Source organism: Oryzias melastigma, linkage group LG5 (assembly GCF_002922805.2).
Source record: "Oryzias melastigma strain HK-1 linkage group LG5, ASM292280v2, whole genome shotgun sequence".
Lineage (NCBI taxonomy): Eukaryota > Metazoa > Chordata > Actinopteri > Beloniformes > Adrianichthyidae > Oryzias > Oryzias melastigma.
The window spans coordinates 30,565,169-30,577,203 of NC_050516.1; positions in this window are offsets into that span (position 1 = coordinate 30,565,169).

Sequence of the window (12,035 nt, forward strand, 5' to 3'; positions counted from 1 at the left end):
AAGTTAGCCAAAATGCTAGCATGTAGCTGAAATATTATCTAAACTCCAAAATAGCCTAAAAAACTGAAAAAATCCTAAGTTAGCCAAAATGCTAGCAGGTATTTGAAATATTAGCTAAACTCCAAAATAGCCTAAAAACCTGACAAAAAATCCTAAATAAGTCAAAATGCTAGCATGTAGCTGAAATATTATCTAAACTCCAAAATAGCCTAAAAAAACTGAAAAAATCCTAAGTTAGCCAAAATGCTAGCAGGTAGTTGAAATATTAGCTAAACTCCAAAATAGCCTAAAAACCTGACAAAAAATCCTAAATAAGTCAAAATGCTAGCATGTAGCTGAAATATTATCTAAACTCCAAAATAGCCTAAAAAAACTGAAAAGAGCCTAAATTAGCCAAAATGTTAGCATGTAGCTGAAACATTAACTAAACTTCTAAACAACAGAAAAAAAACTAAATTAGCCAAATAACTTTGAACTTTACTTCACTTCGACTCCATATAATATAAAGTACCAACTAATTGACTATTTTAGTAGTCGATATGTTGCAGCCCTACTCCACGGCAACAATTCAAAACCAAAAATCGGACTGCAGCATGAAATCTTGAACATTCTGCCGATTCACAATGATTTAAATATAGAGATATTCAGAAATGCTATTTTGAGCTTTAGTTTCTTAACTTATTGTCCTCCATCATCTTTGGATAATAACATGTTAAAAAAAACAAAAACATTATTTTCATTGGAGTGGCCCTTTTTAAACCTTTTAGCCTTAAATCTTTTAGCATGATGAATTCTAGCTGTGGCTCTTATAGCGTCTAAATCTCACCTTTCAAAACAAAGTAATGTATCACATGTACTGCTCAAAATCACATTATACACAATATATATGTAATGTAACTAATCAGATAAACACTCGGGAGCTTAATTATTCTTTTCCTGTAATTTCCTCTAGTAAAGCTCAGTACTACTAAATCACATCAGGACTACACACTTTCATTCATACCAATGAGAACTGATCAAACTCAACAGCATAATAAATTTTAAACTGTGGAACTCTAACTTTACTTAATCAATGCGTCTTCAAGACAAAAAGTCTCATTTTTTTCTTTGATTTCTGTCGTCAGTCTCAGCATTCCCTCAAGCTAAATTCACATTATAGCTTATCATATGCCGGTTGCATTGTCCTCTCGTTGAAAGCTATTCAAGGATAATAATGCAATCATCACATTTGCTGGAATCTTCCCTGAGGTTTCTCGCCAGAGGGATAAATAAAGTTTAATCTAATCAAATCTCATTTAAATTGCATATATAGATGTTCAAATACCCTGAAAGAAGAAAAAAAAAAAGATTTGATGTATAAATGTGCTCAAAAGAGCGTTCAGCCAGCTTTTTTATTAACTTTACTGTCATTACTGGTCAGTTTGTCTCTAAATGATTTCATTGCTTGAGTTAAGCTCTGAATTAACAGTTGGAGTCATTTGAAAACGTTGAGCCTGCTTTTGTGTGGCTCATCTTTCGACATGGTGGATGCACAAAAATAATGAACAAATTTGTCTTCTTAGAACATGACAATACTTCTGAAAAATGTTCCAATTGTCAGACATTCTCCATTTATTCACAGGGCTGATTTTAATCGAAAACTAAAGGCCCGTACGCGGGAGGTCAGCCTCCCAGCCCGCGCCATCATAGCTCGAGTGATGCATTGGTAACACCTTTGCACTCTCTGTGAACTCGTAGTTTTTCTGGTTTATGCAGATTGTTCATAATACAACTCGTATTAACTGTCTAAAATGATTCAGACATAAATATCATTGATCATAAAAAGCTACAGCTGATGTATTTACACGTCATCGTCAAGGACAATGAAACTATGTCACTATTTACACAGAAAAACTGAGAAGATTGGGAAACATTAAGTACATCCCATTATCTCGTAGCTTGTAAATTAACATTTGGCAGCCATAACTTGATCGTCAGTTTTTTTAATGAATTCATAAATCTCTCTTTACTTTGTGACAGATTTTCTTCCCAGTTTTCTATACATAATTTCTTCGGTAATTGAAGTTTGAGTGTCGCTTTCTTTTACAGAACAGTACTTACAGGGTATTTAGGTGGTTTTTACATGGTACTTTTTGGTGTCTACTGGGTATTTACAGGATATTTCTACAACACTTTTTATGGGACCTACTGAGTACTTGGATAGTACTGTTTTGTACCTACTGGGTACTTGCAGGGTATTGACATACTTTTTTATGAGACCTATTATGTACTTGCATAGTACTTTATTGTGGCCACTTGGTACTTAGAGGGTATTTACAAGATACTTTTTATGGGACGTACAGAGTACTTTCATGGTACTTTTTTTTAACCTACTGGTTACTTACAGGGTATTTACATTCAACTTTTCAATGAGACCTACGTAGTACTTTCATGGTACTTTTTTGTTCCTACTGGGTACTTGCATGGTACTTTTTTTTTAACTACTGGATACTTCCAGGGTATTTACAAGATACTTTTTATGGGACCTATCATGTACTTACATAGTACTTTTTTGTACCCACTTGGTACTTACAGGGTATTTACATACTTTTCATGGGAACTATTATGTTGTTACATAGTACATTTTTGTGCCCACTTGGTACTTACAGGGTATTTACAAGATACTTTTTTATGGGACGTACAGGGTACTTGCATGGTACTTTTTTTTAACCTGTTGGTTACTTATAGGTATTTACGTTATACTTTTTATGTGGCCTACTGAGTACTTGCGTGGTACTTTCTTTTTACTACTGGATACTTACAGGGTATTTACATGATACTTTTTATGGGACCTATCATGTACTTACATAGTACTTTTTTGTGCCCACTTGGTACTTACAGGGTATTTGTAAGGTAATTTTTATGGGACGTACAGGGTACTTGCATGGTACTTTTTTTAACCTATCGGTTACTTACATGGTATTTACATTATACTTTTTATGGGACCTACTGAGTACTTGCATGGCGCTTTTTTTGTACTTACTGGGTACTTACATGGTACTTGCTGTGTATTTGTGGTACTATTTGGTTCATACTTATGTGGTACATAGTGGATATTTATTTATATTATGCCTACTGGGTATTTATGCTGTACACACTGGGTATTTACAGCTTGTGTTAAATTGTCTTTTGTAGTACTTACAACATGTATAAACAAGGTAAATGCAAATAAAGTACCTTGAATTTACGTCTTTGCTTATTGTACGTCTCATAGTCTTTACCATGTGTAAAATGTGAATAAATACCCAACATTTACTTTCTACTTACTTAGCAAATTAATGTGTGTTTCATGGTACTCACCATATATTAGAAGATTGGTAATTACATAGTACTTTTATGGTACCCTCATTGTGTTTACATGGTGCTTTTTATTACTGAGAGCAGAGAAAGTACACAGAAATCACCATTTATTTTATGGGAATTGTACTTGTGAAGTTATAGGGTATTTGTAGTGCTTACCATGTAAAAAGATATAGTAATTCTACTGAGAGTACCTCTTAAGTACAATGAAACTGGACTGTAAAAGAAAGTCAGCCCCATTTCTACTCTACTACGCAGTACTTGTATTAGTAGATGCTGGGTATGTTCACATGAGTATTACTTGGTATTTACCCTCTAAGTAAACTGAAACTGGACTGTAAAAGAAAGTCGGCCCTGTTTCCACTGTGGCAAGTACTACAAAAGACTCATGAATACAACAAAAGGTACTATGTGAAAACGCCAGTGTGTACAGCATAAATACCCAGTATGAACCAAACATTACCATATAAATACACAGCAAATACCATGTAAGTACCAAGTAGGTCCTGTAAAAAGTACCACTTAAATACCTTCTAGGTAATGTACTGTAAAATAAAGTGTTACCAAAGGTTGTAAGATTTTCCTTTATCTTGTATTCAGGAGAAAATGTTTTTTTTTTCTCATTTTTATGAGTTATGAGCTGTTTATGTAAAAAAAAATAAAAAAAAATAAGAAATCTGTGTAAAATCTATGACCTTAAATAATGGAACCATTGGCAGCAGCAGTTTAGCTTCTTAAAGTTTAGGAATAATGAATGTTTCCATCTTGAAGTGCCCAACTGACTTAAGTAGTACTTTTTGTTAAACTCATACTTCATGTTTTTCTTGTTCACCAGAACAACAAACTGTCCCATTAAGGTGAATTATGTGATCGTACCTCCAACTGACTTTGGAAGTGGGTCTAATCTTTCTGTCTATATTTTTCATAGTTATATCCCTAAAAATTGAAAAAAAATAATAATAAAACGACTGCATGCAGAGTTATAAAATGATTCTTTGTGGTGGATACTATTAAAGAGGTCAGTATGACGTTTTCATTGGTATTGATCATTTTACTATTTATTTTATCGTAGCTTTCAAATAAAAAAGACAAAACTGCCACATCCTTTGACTGTGGCTTGATCTAAGAAGAGTTTTACTGTAATAATTTCAATTTACTTTATCTCTTTTTAATCAAAATGTTCTTTGTCTGATTATGGGGTCAAATCAGGATCGGCTTAAAGGAATGTGTCAAAGTCTAGGCCCAGGGGCCGGATCCGGCCCTCCAGATCATTTTATTTCATTGTTTTTAATGGCCCGATGTTATCTTACACTTATTGCTAACTTGTATATTTTGACAAAATATATTTTTATGGAGAGTAAAATATGAAAAGTTATTTAAGGTTTAAGTTGATTTATTCTGGAATAATATTCCTGTCTTTTTTTTATAGTTATAATAAAAAGTTACGTTTTTTCAGTTTTAGAAATATAGTTTAAGTGTGTTCAGTAAATGTTTATCCTGTTTGGCCCATGAACTAAGGTCTGTTTTATGTTTTGGCCCCCTGTGAGATTGAGTTTGACGCCCCTGGCTTAAAGAGAACGAAAAAAACAGATTTAAAATTTGAAAAACAGGAATTGTAAATTTGAAAAAAAAAAAAAAAAACGTGAATATTTGAAAGCATATTGAAAATACGGATTGGAACTTGAAGAAATTATGAAAAAAATATATTGAAGACTTTAAAAAAATAAATAAAATTGGATTAAAAAGGAGTAAATTTGAAACTTGAATAAATAACTGTTACCAATTAAACAAAATGTTTATTTGTACTTTCAACTTTCCTTTAGTTTTCGTTTTCCATCCTTTGCTTTCAGTTCTGTTTTCAGTTTCACTTCAGAGTTTGGAGTTTTCGCTGATGAGCTGATCCTAATTTACATGGGGGCGGGGCTTTGTTCCATTTAAGTTTTTCAAATTTTCAAAAATTCTTCCAAGTTTTTAACATGAATTTTCGAGTTTAAACTGCTTTCAAATTTTCAATATATTTTTTTTTTAATTTACAATCCCTGTTTTTCACGTTTTCAATCAGTTTTTCCGTTCACTTTAAGCTGATCCTTCCAAATAGTTTTGAGTTAAATTCATAATTCATGTTTTTCTTGTCCACCAAAACAACAAGATTTTTAGAGTGGATTTAATCTTTCTTTCTATATTTGTCATAGTTTTACCCCTAAATATGTGAGTTAAAAAAATATAGAGAGAAAATTTGAAAGCAATTTTAAACTCAAAATACATGTTGAAAAGTTAAAAGGATTATTGTGAGTTTGAATTATGGAAAATATGCATTTTCAAGTTTAAAACTGCTTTAAAATTTTCCATATTTTTTTTTTATATACAATCCCTGTTTTTCCTATTTTCAATCTGTTTTCCGTTCCCTTTAATCTGATCCTGACCTGACTCCATACCGATCTGCGTTGACCATCTCCAGTTTTGTTCATATTTGTCGGTGCGCCGGCGCTGTCACAGCGTGTGAATTGTAGGGAAGTTCTTCCTCGTGGGACAGAATGTATTTCTGTCCCCTTCTCTTTACAGCAAGTCTCTGAGATTATTTTTACAGACTAGGGGATGTTGTACTTATGCAGCAGCCAACACCCAAGAACAGGAAGCCCAAGTTTCTATGAAAGTCCACGAGATGGAAGCAGATAGCGCCGAGGGAAAACAATATTTTGGCTGGAGCTCATTCTGCCGGCCAATTAGAGCCCAATGCCTGTATGATTTACCATTTCCTCTACCTGCTCTTATGAGTTGCTTAGAACACAATGCCTCCTGATTAAAGATTGAGCTCACGCTTGGAGACGTTCATGGCGCCATTCTTATCAGATGCTTACTTCTCACAAGTCAGCAGGACCACCTGAAATCCACCGTCGCACTGGTAGTTTTCTCCAGCCGGCATCACTTTCCAGAGGTTAGAAAAGCAATATTCTAAACATTTAGTTTGTTTTTTGGTGAAAATTGGGCAATTTTTGAGAAATGAAGGTGTTTAAAAAATATCAAAGAGATTGTTCCACTTCAAAATGAAAGGAAGTGTTTACATTTGGATACAAATTGCTGATGAAATCAGCTTCATTCCGTACAGTGTAACGCAGAGTTTGAAGCGGGAGCTTGGCGTTGCAGCCACTTTGTCCTTTGAAGTCGTCACTTTGATGCAATGCATTGGCACAGAGAGAAATGGATTGTTTGTCTTCCCCCCCACCCTCTCCTGCAGACATTGTCTGGAGCTGAAGCTTGGATCTTGAATGGCTGGGTGGAGTACATGCAATGAAGTCACACTGTTAATTACATAACAAAACATGTCTGAGCTGAGAGTCCAGAGGAACATAGAGGAGGGGTTTCCCCCTAAATGAAAGCTTCACTTACAAACTATGTTAGGAGAGAAATAGAACTTTTGCCAACATTAGTTTAAACCGTTGTTTCCTGAATAAATTACTAGATGTGACAAAAAAAATCAAATATTTTTGATTTTATTTGGGGATGTCAAACTCAATCACACAGGGGGCCAAAAATCCAAAACACTCCTTAGGATAAACATTTATTGAAGACTCTAAAAAACTCTAAAATTTGAAATCTTTAAAACTAACTTTTTAACATAATTATGAACTAGATAATATAGCATTACCTGTGACTGCTGTAAGCTAAAATTGGCTGCTGAAAATGCTGAAATTGATAGCCAGCAAAAATATTAGCTAAATGACAAATAAGCCTAAAAACCATACAAAAAAACCCTAAATTAGCCAAAATGCTAGCATGTAGCTAAAATATTAGCTAAACTGCAAACTGGCCTAAAAAACTGGAAAAAATCCTAAGTTAGCCAAAATGCTAGCATGTAGCGGAAATATTAGCTAAATGACAAATAAGCCTAAATAACTTAAAAAAAGCATGTAGCTGAAATATTAACTAAACTCCGAAATAGCCTAAAAAGCATAAAAAAAATCCTAAATAAGCCAAAATGCTAGCATGTAGCTAAATTATTGGCTAAACTGCAAACTAGCCTAAAAAACGTAAAAAAAATCCTAAGTTAGCCAAAATGCTAGCATGTAGCTGAAATATTAGCTAAACTCCAAATAGCCTTAAAAAAATCTTAATAAATGCCAAAATAGTTCAAAAAAGCTAGCAGAATGCCCATTTTTAGAACTTTAAAACTGTAACGTTTTAACATAATTATGAAAAATAAAAAGACAGGAATATTACTTTAGTATAAATCAACTTAAACCTTAAATAACTTTCAATATTTTAATCTACAAAAAACAATATTTTGTTAAAACTATACAAGTTAGAAATAAGCAAAAGCTAACATCAGTAACAATAAAATAAAATGATCTTAATGGCCGTAAATAATTACCCAGAAGGAAATGATTTGATGCGTATTTCTATTAATAGATGGTTAAAGCTTAATATGTGCTTCTATACTTTAATGCTGCTTTTTAATTCATGACTTTAGATCTCTCAGAGGTTAATATTTTCTAAGGAGAGATACTGGAAAAAAAACTCTCTTGTTAACTAACAAAATTGTGTTTTTTTGTGTTTCTAACATGTTCTTGTGGCGTTTTTCTGATGATAAAAGACAAATGTATGGATCATTAGGTAACACATCATAAAAAGATTCCTTAACAAATTTTATTAACACATTAACAAACATTATTAATGTGTTTATAAGGTGTAAGACATTAGTACAATAAGCCAAATAACATACTTGGTAATAATTATTAGAATCTACAATGAGGCCGTTGTCCACTAAGGCCAAATGAATAAACTGCTCACAAGCGGAACAAATGTTTAACTTTCTTTGTCAACATTATATTAATCTTTTTGCGGCTCCTCATCTAAAGTGTTACGGAACATCTGGCTCAAAATTGCATTTCTGAGTATTTTTATTTTTTATTTTAAACTTTTGTGAATCATGACCACATTAAAAAAATGCAGTTTAAAAAATTCATTTATTTTACTGTAGAAGTTACTCTGGGTAGGCCACAAGCTCTCTTCTGTGAGCCCTCAGCAGTGGGGAGGGGAAGGGGGGCGGGGTTGCTCTTTGTTAACAGTCTCGCCTACAACTTGGAAATGAATTTTTAATGAACTCCTGCCGCTCTGCAGAAACTATGTCCCAGAAAATGACATATGTTGATCTCGGTTTGCAGCATAATCTTAATTCAAAGATCTCTGGGGACACTTTTTAAATAAATCAAAATATGTTTTGAGTGGAACTTTATTTTTTATTTTTTTATACCTAAGGTATAGTTTCTATATTGGATCAATGGACACAAACAAATAAAAAAAATAAAAAGAAGCGAACGTGAATGGTAGCGAATAAGATGAAGTGGTAATACGTTGCATTCTAAAAATAACCTTTATCAGTGAAATCCACAAAGTTTACTTTTTTTTTTTTTTGCAATTCTTTTAGACGTTTTATGGCTGTAAAATCCCTCAGATGTGAATATTTACACTTTTAAAAACTCTAAAAGTTTAGACTTTCATAGAAAAACAAGACCAGTAAAATGAAAGCCAATCAGGACGCAGAACACAATGCACTGTAAAAGCAAAAATCATACAAAATGACACAAAACATTTGAAAAAAATCAGTGAAACCAAAAAGGTGGATTGTAAAACAGCAAGTGATCAATGTAAAGTCTATAAAAGATTTTTGGCGAGATTGAAAAGAAAAATAAATGTATTCAATATTTAGATAAATTCCATCATATAAAAAAATTCTGCTGTCGAAAATCCAGGAACTCTGTTACCTAAAGCCTCATATCAAACACAATATGATCATAAACCTCTAAGTATACACTTTTATTTTGGATAAAATCCCTTCATTTTCCATGTATTTTAGTTAGTATCCAACAGGAGTTGGAGAAACCCTCTCTGATTGCCTTTTCCACCACAGCAGAACATTTGTACAGGTGCCCCCTAATTTTAATTCATCTGGGGGGCACTCCTGCAGTCATTCCGGCTTCCAAAGAATTCAGGTATAATCAACATTAAGCTCTCTGTTTGACAGCGAGGCGTAGTCTCCAGAGTGTTAACTTTGGTCACACACACTCTTTCACAGCAAAATGGCTCACCACAAGCTGCTCCCTTCTAGGAAAATGAGATTCCTGTGTCTGGTGGTGATTGCGGGCTCACCTGTCAGTCACTGTTCACTCCTCCGAGCTTTTACAGAGGAGCTGAACAAAAGTAAGAAAACAGGGAATTTTTGGGGGGTCATGGGTAATTATTCAAAAATATTGTGATTCACTTTTATTATTGTAAATTACTACTGTTGTTTTTCAGAAAGTCTGCCTCTGACGATAATTATGATGTTTTTTAACTGCTTTAATCAAATGTTTTTTGTGTAAAAACAAGCTCCAACAAATGTCTATTCTTGGGTGCAGTTAAAGGCGACTGATTAACTTTGCACACGCAGACTGGGATTCTGTCAAATGGTATTCTTTCCTTTTCTCTTTATTAACCTTCATGTCATTTTATAATGAAAAATGTGTTTTGGAACCAGAAATATATGCAGGGCACTTCGATTTCCAAATACAAATACAGTAATCCCCCCTTTTTCATGGGGTTTATGGACCGGATACCTCCGCAAGTACGGCAAATCCATGAATACGGAGAAACTTCTGATCGTGCTTTGTAAAATATTAAAGAACATTGGCGTATTCGACATAAAAGTGTTCTCTATCCATAATTTTCCAGTTTCATCCATAATAAACACCTGCTCCGGATGATAATTATCCGCCGCGATTATGAGTTTATTTTTGAGCTGCTTCTGAGTCAGCTGATGCCATTTCTCCATGCAGGCTCGCTGTGAGTTTTTGTGTCCGTCGCGGACAGCCTGGCATGTTTTTCAACTGCGTTCCCCTCCTGGGAAATTCCTGCAGCTCTTCCTGAGGCAAAAGTCTCTTACAAATGTCTAGTTGTCAGAGTATTTGTGACGGACCTGAGAAGTCATGTGACTGGGAAAAAAATAAGCAAATACGTAAAACCGCGAAAGACGAAATAAGTGGAGGAACACTGTTCTTCATATATTTCGTAGGGGTGTCCCGATCTGATCCAAAATAGAGTCCAATCAAGAAGTTTTAGACTTGATCAGAATCAGATGTTGAATCATAAAAAGGGATCAGATTTTTTCTCGTTATCACAGAGTGACTGCAGGTCCTTAAAAAGACTTGAATTTCAATTAACTGAAATAAGGCCATAAAAAGTCTATTGTCTTAAATTCTGGGTGAATAGGTCTTAATTCTGACTCCATAAGAAAGTTGAGATAAGAGTCAAGAATTAGGACTGATGAGGGGTGCGGTGCTGAAACCGGTTGTCTCCGTATTCGTGGATTCGGCGTGTCTCCGGTCCCCAAACCCGCGAATAAGGGATGATACTGTATGTAAAGAATTTATTCTTCTTTGCAAGAAGATTCTGGGGGGTGAAGAAGAATACAGCCAAAAAGAGGACAGAACTTTCGATTTGGATCTTGAGTTGGTAAAAACGCTGGTCGGACGCTTCCTGTTGTTGAAAACCTCTCCGCCAATCAATGGGTTACATCGTGTGACGACAGAAGCTCCACTCCATTCCATTTTTCTATGGACCCACAACCAACGGGGGACCAGAAGTGGTACCGGTCGGTCCTGTTTAACTGGTCCATTTTGTAATTGAAACACGGAAAAGTCCAGTCCGGCCCGGTCCAGTCTGGCCTTAAATGTATTATTAACGTAGCGGCATGGCATCAGTCGGACACTGTGTGCACTACTGTTTCAGTGTGACTTCAGAAGATGATCTGTCTCTCCCTCAATGCTTCACAGCTCCAACTCTAGGGGGAGGAGCTATTCACACACCGACATGATGGCCAGCTAAAATATTAGCAAAATGCCAAAATAGCCTAAAAAAACTTAGGTTAGCCAAAACAGATGAAATCACTGAAGCTAATAGTTGAAAATCCTGAAGCTGATAGCCAGCTACAATATTAGCTAAATGCCAAATTAGCCTAAAAAACAAACATAAAAAGGTTAGCCAAAACAGTTAGTATGTAGCTTAAAAATAGCTAAACTCTTAAACAACCTAAAAAATTGAAAAAATTAGCCAAAACAGTTAGTATGTAGCTTAAAAATAGCCAAACTCTTAAACAACCTAAAAAACTGAAAAAATTAGCCAAAACAGTTGTGAATAGTAGCCAAACTCCAAATTAGCCTAAAGAATGAAAAAAGCTTAAATTAGCCAAAACAGCTAGCTTGTTGCTGAAATATTAGCTAAACTCCAAAGTGGCCTGAAAAAAATCTTAGTAAATGCAAAAATAGTCCAAAAAGCTAGCAAAATGACAATTTTTAAAACTTTAAAGCCGTAATTTTTAAACATAGTTTTGAAGAATAAAAAGACAGGAATGTTATGTCTGAATAAATCAACTCAAACCTTAAATAACTTTTAATATTTTACTCCCCAAAAAATAGATTTAGTTAAAATTATACAAGTTAGAAATGAGCGCAAGATAACATCAGGCCGTTATTAACAATAAAATAAAATGATCTGGAGGGCCGGATCCGGCCCCCGGGCCTTGTGTAATAGATTCTTGCGGAGAGGCGTGTAGTGTCTGACCGTCCAAGTGAGAAGTTTATTGCTGCTACTGTTTTAACCCTTGATACAGTATGTTGACGTTGGGAGTGGGGTCATCTGGACCCCATAAGACGGTGAAAGGA